General features: G+C 48.4%; 1 pseudogene; it reads right to left on the bottom strand.

Annotated features, from left to right (window-relative positions):
- Positions 1 to 7,521: 7,521 nt before the first annotated feature.
- Positions 7,522 to 9,370, bottom strand: LOC125533250 (F-box/FBD/LRR-repeat protein At3g26920-like; annotated as a pseudogene).
- Between the last annotated feature and the right edge of the window lie 1,584 nt (positions 9,371 to 10,954).

The raw sequence follows: 10,954 nt of genomic DNA on the forward strand, positions 1-10,954 counted from the left end.
TCTTCAGGGTCTTCACGTGCAGCAGACGATCATTAGTAATAAGGGGCTCTCCGGGTGAAAGTGATAACGAGATCCTAATGTTAGATTTAGCAAAATTCATTTAACCCGAATAGAAGAGAGTTCAGAGTCCCAGAGTAAGGATCGAGGAGTAAAAGATCCTAATACCACCCAATGGCGACGTGGGCCCATGGGCCGCACAGCCATGTTAGTAAAAGTTTTGCAAGGTCTAGACTCGACTTCGGCCAAGGAGTATGGAAGGGGGATTCCTACAGGCAGTCGGCTCTGATACCAACTTGTGACGCCCCCGATTCAATCGTACACTAATCATACACGCAAACGTGTACGATCAAGATCAGGGACTCACGGGAAGATATCACAACACAACTCTACAAATAAAATAAGTCATACAAGCATCATATTACAAGCCAGGGGCCTCGAGGGCTCGAATACAAGAGCTCGATCATAGACGAGTCAGCGGAAGCAACAATATCTGAGTACAGACATAAGTTAAACAAGTTTGCCTTAAGAAGGCTAGCACAAACTGGGATACAGATCGAAAGAGGCGCAGGCCTCCTGCCTGGGATCCTCCTAACTACTCCTGGTCGTCGTCAGCGGGCATCACGTAGTAGTAGACACCTCCGGTGTAGTAGGAGTCATCGTCGACGGTGGCGTCTGGATCCTGGGCTCCAACATCTGGTTGCGACAACCAGGTAGAAGGGATAGGGGGAAAAGAGGGAGAAAGCAACCGTGAGTACTCATCCAAAGTACTCGCAAGCAAGGAGCTACACTACATATGCATGGGTATCAAATGGAATAAGGGTATCATATGTGGACTGAACTGCAGAATGCTAGAATAAGAGGGGGATTACTAGTCCTTTCGAAGTCTACGCTTCTGGCAGCCTCCGTCTTGCATCATGTAGAAGAGAGTAGACTGAAGTCCTCCAAGTAGCATCGCATAGCATAATCCTAACCGATGATCCTCCCCTCGTCGCCCTGTGAGAGAGCGATCACCGGTTGTATCTGGCACTTGGAAGGGTGTGTTTTATTAAGTATCCGGTTCTAGTTGTCATAAGGTCAAGGTACAACTCCAAATCGTCATGTTACCGAAGATCACGGCTATTCGAATAGATTAACTTCCCTGCAGGGGTGCACCACATAACCCAACACGCTCGATCCCATTTGGCCGGACACACTTTCCTGGGTCATGCCCGGCCTCGGAAGATCAACACGTCGCAACCCCACCTAGACCAACAGAGAGGTCAGCACGCCGGTCTAAACCTAAGCGCCCAGGGGTCTGGGCCCATCGCCCTTAGCACACCTGCACGTTGCGTGGGCGGCCGGAAGCAGACCTAGCCTAGTGGCGTTCCAGTCCAATCCGGCGCGCGCCGCTCCGTTGCTGACGTCACGAAGGCTTCGGCTGATACCACGACGTCGAGTGCCCATAACTGTCCCCGCGTAGATGGTTAGTGCGTATAGGCCAGTAGCCAGACTCAGATCAAATACCAAGATCTCGTTAAACGTGTTAAGTATCTGCGAACGCCGACCAGGGCCAGGCCCACCTCTCTCCTAGGTGGTCTCAACCTGCCCTGTCGCTCCGCCTCAAAGTAACAGTCGGGGGCCGTCGGGAACCCAGGCCCACCTCTACCGGGATGGAGCCACCTGCCCCTTCAGCCCCCATCTCCGAACAGTACCACAGGTAATGTAACAGTGTAAAGTATATAACATATGCCCGTGATCACCTCCCGAAGTGATCACGGCCCAGTAGTATAGCATGGCAGACGGACAAGAGTGTAGGGCCACTGATGGAACACTAGCATCCTATACTAAGCAGTAGGATAGCAGGTAATGGTAACAACAGTAGTAGCAAGGACAGGCTATGCATCAGGATAGGAATAATGAAAAGCAGTAACATGCTACACTACTCTAGTGCAAGCAGTATAGAGAAAAGAGTAGGCGATATCTGGTGATCAAATTGGGGGGCTTGCCTGGTTGCTCTGGCAAGAGAGAGTGGTCGTCAACACCGTAGTCGTACTGGGTAGCAGCGACGTCGGTCTCGGTGTCTAGCGAGAGAAGAGGGGGAAGAAACAATAAATATAATGCAAACAAATGCATGACGATGCATGACATGACAAAGCGTGATGCTAGGTGTGCCCTAACGCGGTACGAGGTGGTATCGGTGAAGGGGGAAAACATCCGGAAAAGTATTCCCGGTGTTTCGCGTTTTTGGACAGATGAACCGGAGGGGGAAAGTTGCGTGTTCGCTATGCTAGGGATGCGTGGCGGATGAACGGGCTGCGTATCCGGGTTTGTCTCGTCGTTCTGAGCAACTTTCATGTACAAAGTTTTTCCATCCGAGCTACGGTTTATTTTATATTAATTTTCAAAGTTTTAAACCATTTTCTAAATTGTTTTAATTCGAAAATTAAATCTTAAATTGCTATGGGTACACAGAATTGTACCCAACAGAATGTATGTGTGGCTGGCAGGTGGGGTCAAGGGGTGGTCCAGTCAGCATTTGACCAGTCAACTGTTGACTGGTCAACAGGGTCTAACAGGGCCCACCTGTCATGGACTGGGTCAACCCAGTCAACAGTTTGACTGGTCAAACTGAACAGGGGGCCCACATGTCATTGACTGACAACTAACTAACCTAATTAATTGGTTTAATAAACAGATTAATTAGGTTAAGTTAATTAGGTTAATCTAATCGATATTAATTAAGTTAATTAATTCTTTAATTAAGTAATTAATTATTATTTTTATTTATTTATTTTAAACTCCTTTTTTTTCATTTTTATTCTGGGGGTGGGGCCCCACTGTCATAGGGCCAGAGGAGGCCTAGCGGGTTTCGGGCGCCGGGGCAACGGTTGTCGCCCGAACGGCGCAGTTGCGGGCGCCGGGTCGCTTGGTCCAGGTGCTGCCTTGCCGGCAGCCCTGGCGGGGCACGACGCCGGCCATGGAAGGGAGTGGGCCGCGGCGGATGCGGTGGTAGGGGGTGGTAGCTGGGGCGAGGACGCGGCCGCGGCGACTGCGGGAATCCAGGGGCGCGGGCACCGGACACAGCCGCGGGGGCGACGGCCACGGCGCGAGCGGGCAGGGGTGGTCGCGGGGTGGAGGGGGCTCGGAGTTGGCCGCGGTGTAGCGGCGTCGCCGGCGCAGGAGGGATTCGGTGGCCGCATCGGAGGCGGCAGGGGGGCTGGGGGCCACGGCAAGTGCGGTGCGCGGGCACGGCGCGGTGAGCGCGCATCGGACGCGGCCGGAGCGCGTCAACCGGGGGCGAGATCGGCGGGGACCGCGGCGACGAGCGCGAGCGCGCGAGGGAGAGGGAGGGAGCAAGGCGGGGCTCACATCGGGAGGAGTAGGGCACGGGCAGTGGGGGGCTCGGGGAGGAAGGCGAGGACGGCCCGGCGAGGAGGCTCCAGCGTCGATCAGCGGGGCGGCGTCGGGCATCGAGCAGCGGGATCGATCCGATCTAGCTCGGGTCGAGGTGGGGCGGGCGGCATGCGGGGGAAGATGGGGAGGCGGGCGCCGGCGAGGGGGGTGGCCGGAGGCACTGGGCAGCGGCGTCGGCGTTGGGTGCCCGATCCAATCGGGATCGGGAGAGAGGGAGAGTGGGGGTTCGTGCGTGGGGCTCTCCCCTGGCGGCGCTGGAGGGAGAGGGTGGGGATCGAGCGACGTGGGAGGGGGGGGAGTGGGCGCACTTGGGTTAGGGTTCGAGGTAGTGGGGGTTAAGGGGGGGCGAGCTGGGCTGTGGGGCGCCGGCTGGGCCGGCCTGGCGGCCCAATGGCCTGCTGGGCCATGGTCCAGCGGGGGGGGGGGGGGATCTTCTATTTCTTTTTTTTGTTTAACTGTTTATAACATTTTTCTCTTACGGTTTTAATTCATACTATTTTTGTTTTATGAAATATAATTCTAGCACCTAAATTAGTGGTAGTAATTATGTTACTGCCACAATTATCCTTTTAATTATTAAAAGTAGTTTTCAATAATTTAATCATTTAAGTGACGATTAAATAAATAATTTAGCTATTGTTTCTATCATTTAGTGCATCTAAGCATTTTATAAAATTTTTGGGTTCACCACCCTGATCATATATGATTTATTTGCTACACTTTGAACATTTTAAATTTGACTTTAGAAAAGTTTTATCGTTTAACTTTATTTTAAGTTAGAATTCGAAAGGGACGTGATACACCGCAAGATTAAAAATAGTAACCATGGTGACGTGGCATCATTATCGTGAGATTACTGTAGCCTAATTATCCGGGCGTCACACCATTTGACCTTGTCATATGCATTTTCAAAGTCAATTTTAAATACTACTCGACTCATGTTTTTTCGGTCCATTTCATGAACGGCCTCATGTAGGATTACAACCCCATCGATAATATTCCTTCCTTGCATGAATGTCGTTTGAGACAGTCGGACCACATGTTCAGCCACCGAGTTTAACCTATTTGTAGCCACTTTTGTGAAAATCTTAAAACTGACATTAAGGAGGCATATTGGTCTGAACTGCTGGATCCGTTCGGCCTCCTTAACCTTCGGCAGCAAGACAATCTTGCCAAAGTTAAGTTTGAATAGATCAAGTCTGTCGGCATGAAGACAACTGAACAATTCCAAAAGGTCGGTCTTGATGATTTTTTCCCCTGTTCTTTAGTTGGCTGCAGCTGTTCTTGCAAAGGGAAAGTTCAGTTTGTATGCACACCTTATAGTGTCTACTCCATACTTCAGAGAGCACGCGATTCAGTTTGAATTCCAAGCCTTGTACCCCTTCCTTCTAGAAATCTACTGCTATCTTAAATGTAGATGATGACAAAAACAATGGTTAGATGTGCTGAATGCTTCTCTTGTGCTAAAGAAATGGGAATACTAGTAGGAATAGGAAGGAAAATAATTATTAATTCAATGCACTGAAACATATGCATATCTCAATGGTTTTGCAACTCTCCTCGATCGGATGTCCCCTACCAGGATTTGAGCAAGTCTGATCATATCTCAATGGTTCTTACAGTCTCATGTATATAGAATCATCATGGCTCACTTAATTCTGCCTTTTTTTCAGGCAGATCCCTAGTAAAAGAAACATGTGCGAGTGGATGCTACGAAGAAGTTTCAGAACACACTATCTGAAATGATACAGTGTTTCTTTTTCTTCCTACTGACTACAAAATGGTATCGCCCTATCTTGCGCGTGGAACCTGCAAGCGTGTTGACAAATCATCTTATGTGTACTGACCTACAAGTCATTTTGTATTTGAGCTTTCTAGATGATTTATGCATGCGCATGCGCCCACATGTAAACTGGAAGTTGTTGTCGAACTATGTACTACTCCCTCCGTTCCAAAATGTAAGATATTTTTTTACACTAAGTGAGCTTCAGACCATACTATTTGAGGTTGTATATGATCTGGATATTATTTGGGGTTGTACAGACTATTTGTATACGTGGCTTCTACCCCTGAAACTATGCCACACATTCGAGCTGTTGTGGTCGGTTTATCAAATCCTGTCTTGAGATAATTTTATTAATTTGAACGAGTTCTTCCTGTGCAATGTGATGTCTGCTACTCATGCTTTTCAAAATATTTTGCACTAGTTTTTCGTGTGCATTGTGATGCCAACCTTTGTACTACACTCGTTCCCAATGACGGTAAGTTTGATGTATGAGCGAATGGGAGCAGCGGCATTTGCTTGATTCGTGCTGCAGCAGGTTAGATTAGAACCAGATTTGAATCCAAGAGCACACTAATTGCAACTGCCCAAGATTTTGGTTGGTATCTAAGGAATCTGTAACCAAAAACTCTCTGACAGCAACACTCCAATTCCAGCAGAGTTGTTACAGTGGGATAACACTGTCAGAACACAGGCCACAGGCCAGCATGTAATTATACGGAGCCTGAAACGAGCGCAAGAAGCAGCAGCAGCCAAGCCTAGGTCGAGGTTAAGTTGGTGCCCTCTGCCCTGCCCATGATGCTAGCCAACTCTGAAGCTACTACCACAGCCACAAGACAAGGTGATTGCTTCCGCTCCATGGTGCACCAAAAGCGCATAGTGAATGGTGTAAGATGTACAAGTTGGTTCTATCTCTTCAGTGATGCGCACGGTGATCTACCAAAATCAGGTTTGTGTGGATTGTTGCTGTTGTGATGCGAAAATAATTAACTGCAATATTCAGTTTGAGTGATGGTTTACTGTTCCTCGGCGATGTCTGGATTTTATTCTGCACCTTTTGTGCATCTCAACAAAATATTATCTCAACATTTTGGCTTCAGGTGAGACCATAGAAGAATTGGGAAAATCACATATGAGCAGAATGCTTAAATGGTCTTCAGATTTCAACATAGAGTAGGTAATCTTTGATCGGTTGAATAAATTGTTTGAGCAGATTGCTTACGATATTAATAGAAATTTAATAAACTAATGGATCAGTGTTGAACATTTCTGCTGGCTGGTTGCTTCGAGCCCTTCTTTTTCAAACTGGGAGCAATTCCGTTTTGAGATAAATGAAAAATGGGAATGCTCCCAATTCTGTCTCCTCTGCTTTCCTTTCTAAGCAAATTTTGGATCTTGAATTTGAATATGCTTTACCAACTGCAAATGAAAGATTGTAAGTTTATTAGCAATGAAAATTTTGCGGAATTAACTGCTGCTCTCTCACGGACTTTCATTTCAGATGTCATTTTATCACTTCCATCCAACCACAAACGTCCAGTCTTTATCGTGCTAACTTGTTGTAACCTATGAACTTACGGGGGGTCAACAGTAGCAGCAGCATGCCAAGTCTGGGGCGTAGGCAAGATTCAAAAAGTATTAGGAGTGGGATTTGAATCTGATGGCCTTATCCAAGTTAGTCCAAGTCAGTTAGTAGTTGGTGTACTGAGTATGTCTTTGTAAACCTGGTCGCTCTAGTTTTTGGCCTTCCCCTTGTTCTGTTCTTGGCTCTCTTTCTTCTCTGCATTTCCTTTTCTCTGGTTTTTGGCCGCCTCGTCACTTTCTCCTGTTACAAAATGATCTTAGCTAGTCTGAACATCAAGCAGAGAGATGGTTTCAGGTTTCAGAAGTAACGAATGTACGTATTTTCTAGTTTGCTGTGGCATATTTCTACTTTAGGATGCCATTTGAGTGAAACTGAATGCTCTATTCAGGTCTGATGGCTGGTAACTAGACTTTACCAATGGCTTCACTAGACTAGAATTTAGTTGAACCGATGCTCCACCACGAAACAAACTCACTCCATTGAGTAAACCACCCAATCACCATTAACCTTTTTTTGTAAAAAAGTATCGACCTATTTGTTGATACAAACAGTGTAGAACAGATTACAACGTGACATCATTTGAGCCAGTATAGAAGCATAGTACTAGCTGCTAGTGTAAACAGATTACAAGGTGGCATCACACAAGAAAGAAACAACCGCTGCAGAATATACGGAAAAGGAGTCAAATACCGACATTCAAGCACAACGAAGCAGAAAATATAGCTTTTAAATATTATAGGCCCTGCCTTCTAAAGCCAGTACAGAAGCAAGCTGATGGTGTGAACAGCTCACATCTTACAACATGACATCAACAGACAAGAATCACAAGGGAAGGATTACTTTCAACTACAAAAAGGGCATCCCGCGCCGACTTTGCATGCAGCATCAAAGCACCTGAAGGGATTAGCCATTGATAAGTCATGGGTATGCTCCTCATCTATGACATTAAACTCACAATAACCACTTGTGAATTCAAATCGAGCATCTTGAGAAGCTCTGCTGCTCAGTTGTAACCATATGCGTTGATTAGACTTCCATTCGTTGTTGCATCCGTGAATGGATCCAAATTTCATTTCTTCTAGCACCTTGGCATTCAAAACGAAAATTTTGGCAAATTCAACATCTGGCATGTCCCCGTTGTAGCCCTCCAACACCACTCTTTTGAGATGGCTCTCGAGGCATTCAATTGGATCCGGTGGGCCATATTCTCGCACACTTTTCATCTTCATCCGTGCCCGTTCGTCGTGAAACTGTAGATGGAAAGAATAAACAGTGTAAAGGCAGTTACTTAATGTATTAGAGCACAAGTCAATCATGCTGATGTTGATAGTTCAGGCAGGCAAATATGAATACTCACAAAGACATACAGCTTCTCCAAGCAGGGGAAGCACTTGAGGAGGCCAACTAGTGCATCAAGATTAGGGCCATCAAATTCAATAGCTAAAAACTTCACGGTGGGCACTGTGGCGGTCACGCTGATGCGAATCATTTCCTGATGAAAAATGACAAACGGAAATAAGAACAAAGACTTGCATACGTGTGAATTCTGATTGCTTGGTTGTAGAAGGCTGTTGTTACCTGGAAAACCGTGGTCCAATGTGGAGTTTGCACATGTGGTCTGAGTCTGACAACACAAGATTGGACATGTAGTTTGACAACACACCCAATACTTGCAGTTTAGGTGCTTGGGTTACCCGGATAGTCCGCGGACCAACACGTGGCCAGAGTGGCAGCAACCTCTCAAGGCAAGGAGCGTCCTCGATGACCAGCTCTTGTAAAAGGTCAGCCCACACGCACGCCCCCGATCTATATGCAGAGAAGCCGATGCTCCTAAGAGTTGGGGAGCTGATGCAGAGACGAGTAAGGCCAACATTGCCTTGCAGATAAAGGCTTTCCAATGAGAGGCAGCCAGAGAGCATGTTTTGCACAGCGTCTCCCGAGATGGTGCTCTGGCTTATGGTGAGCTGCTTGAGGTGTGAGAAATTCAGAGAATGCGCGGACAATGCCGAGATGGTGACCTCATACAAGCTGAGCTCGTTGAGGCGTGGAAAATTCAGAGACTGCCCGGACAAGTCGGGGAAATGGCAGCAGCAGAATGTGGCAACGCGGAGTGTGGGCGCGAAGCGGAGTGCGGCCGGCGGCAGCAGATGCAGACGGTGTATGTCATCGCCGATGTGCCCTCTGTGCCTTAACCCTAAGTAGAGCATCTGGAGATCGGTGAGGGCCTGGGAACGAAGCCAGCCGTCGATCTTGTCGTGGTCGCGTCGGCGGACGTTGGGGAGCTTGAAGAGGAGGGCTGGGCCAGGGTGCTCGGCGAGGATCTTGGAGATGACGACGACGCGCTTGCGCTCCTCCAAGGAGAGGGTGGAGTCGGCGACGAGATTGAGGGGCGCGGATCGCCAGAGGGGTCGCCACCGGCGGGCGACAGCCTGCGTGCGGGCTCCTTCCTTGGTGGGGAGAAGCGAGATGATGGTGCAGAGGACGGCGTCGGGGAGGACGTTGATGAGATCGAGGCCGGCGCTGCCGTCCCCCGGTGGTAATTCTTGGTCGTGCACTCGCTCGAACCTGCGCTTTTTCCTGGAGCGCGACGGCGGCGGCGCATCCATGGATGCAGGGTGGTGCCTCGTAAGTCGCGCAAGGAAGCACAGGATCCGTGTACCCGCGGTAAGTTCAACGTGACAAGGAGAAAACGTACAGCTTCCAAATATATTTCACTCTCCTTTTCTTTTCAAAAAGATCAGATATATTATAAAATTCACCGGAAATACAAAATGCCTGAAACATAATAACAATTACATTAAGGTCGATGAACCACCGAATGACCATTGCCGCCGCCAGAACGAGTCGTCGACGCACCGTTGTCGTTGCTCTCATACCGGAGCCGGCCTGACCTTATTACAGCTGAGAAGTCTTTGCGCGCATGTTCCTAAGGACCAGCGTCCCAGAGCTGCAGTGTTGTCGTTGAATTCTATAATCGATCTGAAAAATTTGACACCCAATATCACTGATGCGTACACATGACAAGAAACCGTAACCTCGCCGCCCCAAGGAGCTGGCAGGAATCTACGCTGGAGCTTTGTCTAGTCTATCCCAACGGACGAACTTGAGGAGGATCGAAGCCCGGAAGACTAACTCGAAGAAGAAGCGTCGACATCCGTCCAAACGCCGCCCCGTGAAAACTAAAACACTACATATCTACTAGCCAGAGACGAGGCACCATAAATCTCTCCCCGCCACCGACCGCCGGAGCGGCAGGCGAAGGGAAGACGAATCCACATGCTCGCTAACAAAAATCGAGGGAAGGAAGGCTTTCCCTAGTCGTCTTGGGAGAAGGGAAAGAAAAGCAATATCTTTTTTTTCTTTTCTCCTTGTCACCTTGAAATGAACTCCACCTACTCTACAATACAATGAGTACATCGTACAACGAATTGGCTGTTTACCGAAGTGGTTACGATAATTTCCGTCTGACACCATTTTCAAATATATCATACGCGTTTTCCTCTCGTCCCTTGGCGACTGGGAACCATAGCCGCCACCAGTAGAGGCTAGCCTTTTGACGACGGCTCCCCCCTGTCGACGACTTCTTGATTGACGGTGGTGAGGAGGATTGCCAGATCCCGCGCGTGTGGTTCATGTAGCTTTAGGTTTTAGGGCACTGATAGTTTAGGTTTTGGGTCGTCTGACGCAATGCCGAATAAAGAAGTTCTAGATTCTCTCCGGACGAGGCTACCGGCTCTATGATAGATGATGAATTTGGTAACTAGTCCATTCAAGCAGGGATGTCGTGTCAGCGACGACATCCTTCTGGTGCACTTGTGTGCTCAGGCACCGCCGTTGCGACGACTAGTCTATGAGCATGGGAGGTAGTCCAAGAGCGGATGTAGATGGTGGTCTGCATCGACGACGTCTGGAAGATGAATCGTGTGCTAGGTTCGTATTGGTGGCTGTCAGGTATGGTTTCCTCACTAGACATCTTAGTCATGTGGGGGTGCCAAATTTGATGTTCGATGGCGTGTCTAGAGTGTTGCCCCGGTCTGATTCTTTCAACGACAATTGCTTCACCTTTGGTAATCTACCTTGGAGGTCCGTAGAGCTGCATATCAGCGATGGAGCCGCGTCGAGCTCAGGTGAGAAGGTGATTCGTTATTTTTTCATTGATGGCTACTGTGGTGGTGCCGGAGGTAGGTGACGGA

This window comes from Triticum urartu, chromosome 1A, assembly GCF_056163025.1.
Source record: "Triticum urartu cultivar PI428250 chromosome 1A, HENAU_Tu73, whole genome shotgun sequence".
Lineage (NCBI taxonomy): Eukaryota > Viridiplantae > Streptophyta > Magnoliopsida > Poales > Poaceae > Triticum > Triticum urartu.